This window comes from Frankliniella occidentalis, unplaced genomic scaffold, assembly GCF_000697945.3.
Source record: "Frankliniella occidentalis isolate FOCC.00 unplaced genomic scaffold, Focc_3.1 Scaffold64, whole genome shotgun sequence".
NCBI classification, from domain to species: Eukaryota; Metazoa; Arthropoda; class Insecta; order Thysanoptera; family Thripidae; genus Frankliniella; species Frankliniella occidentalis.
In genome coordinates this window covers 1,111,925-1,113,760 of record NW_026267194.1, presented here as the reverse complement: position 1 = coordinate 1,113,760, position 1,836 = coordinate 1,111,925, and the positions used below count along the sequence as shown (strand labels likewise).

General features: G+C 43.8%; 1 protein-coding gene across 3 annotated transcripts in view; it reads left to right on the top strand.

The window, feature by feature from the left end:
- LOC113214288 (alpha-tocopherol transfer protein-like) overlaps nucleotides 1-1,836 on the top strand; it is a 22,917-nt gene that overhangs the window by 19,552 nt on the left and 1,529 nt on the right. The window lies entirely within an intron of this gene.

The window sequence follows — 1,836 nt, the reverse complement described above, 5'->3', positions numbered from 1 at the left end:
ATTGTTACAAAAAACATGGAAAAATACCGAAACCCCCGCGTTTTAGGTCTTTTACATGGAAAAATTGGAAGTGTCCAATAACTATGACATGCCGTCCAATAACTGTCTCCAGCCGTCCAAGTACTGTGTTTTTCGACCTCTGACTTTGTGACCACGTAAAAGGCGTAAGGGGTTGAATTCTTAGGCAAACTAGAGTGGTAACCTTTAATTCGAACCTTCAACTAGCCCATGAGCCCATAGGTACGTCTCATCTTTAATCGAGAGACGCACAGCGCTGCGTAAAACGAAAGTGTGCGCTTAACCGTCCCATAACTGTATCACCTACCCTAGTAATATTTTGGGTTTTTCGACTTTAATTTTTTTGACAGGTCAATATTTAAGCTAGAGGGCTCAAAATCAAGACAGTTCTTGCCTTTTACGCTACAAAGCTCTACTAAAAATGTCAGGCACCTGGCTCAAACCGTTCTCGAGTTACCGCGATGACAGACAAACAGACAGACACACACACACACATGCAACTTTTTGATCGCTAAGCCAATAACTCTATTCCTTTAGATTATTTGCTCATTGCTCGCGAACTTTTCAGATACGAACAGAACACTCTGTGTCCCCAATATATAGCTTGATCCCGTTACCAGCGTGCACGACAGGGAGGGTGTCGCGTGTCGCGCCACCCACCAGCTTGCAGCTTGTCCATACAGAATTAGTCCAATGGACTCTGGCTACTTTTAAGGAGGCTCCGGGGGTTTACGTGGTTTGGCCAGCTCCGGAGCGCCGTGCGTGCTTTGCAATAGGAACAAGCGAATCATGAAATTCTGACCTCAGAGATAACAAGCTGGGCCCGCTCTTCCGCCAAACCAAGTTGCCAGCTCCGCTTCGCTCCACCGGCAACTCGGTTCGGCAGGGAGCGGGCCCAGCTTGGCCTGCCGGCGGCGTTTGGGACGGGCCTTCGGCCCGTCCCTTCTGAGTTTTTATGGTGTAATACATCTTCTATCCGAAAACGGGCCTTCGGCCCGTTTGAGTGACGGCTCGCTTCGAACCATCTTTTTGCCAGGTACCTTTTCTGTCTACTTCGTAAGTAAAACTCAACAAACGAAGTGTTCTTTTCATACGCTGAACATCTTTGGCTGTGTGTGCCGCAGTTTGTAGAATACATGCAAGTTATGCCGAAATTTTAAGTTATTGATGTTAGCTTATGAATCCAATAACACACATATGAAAATGTACATAAGACTAGACCTAGAAGTTAAATATACTTCCAGGCATACTCTGAATGACACCGAACGTGTTCAAACAACAAAAAACTAAATGTGTTTTTTTGTTTTTTTGCATGAAAGTGTACACGTTTTATTAATGATGTGCCACCATAAAATAAGCCCACTCTTTTGCTTAGAAGAAAATTTTGAACCGGCCGCATACTTCTCAGACAGAAGTGTACTTCTGAAAAAATAAAAATATTTCTGTTTTGGCCATTTTGGTGAGAGAAACTCCCTCTATCGCCTAAACGGTGAGAGATAGAGCTAAACGGACGAAATTTTAACCCACAGGGCTCTATTTGCACAAGTTACCCCCTAGGAAACCATCAAATATTTTCTAAACTTAATATATTGTTTCGGGGTCACTTTTGTCAGAAAAACTCTCTCTAGCGCCTAAACGGTGAGAGATAGAGCCAAACGGACGAAATTTTAGCCCGAAGGGCTCTACTTTCCCAAGTTACCCCTTAGGAAACTATCAAATATTTTCTAAGCTTGATATATTGTTTTTGGGCCACTTTTGTCAGAAAAACTCCCTCTAGCGCCTAAACGGTGAGAGATAGAGCCAAACGGACGAAATTTT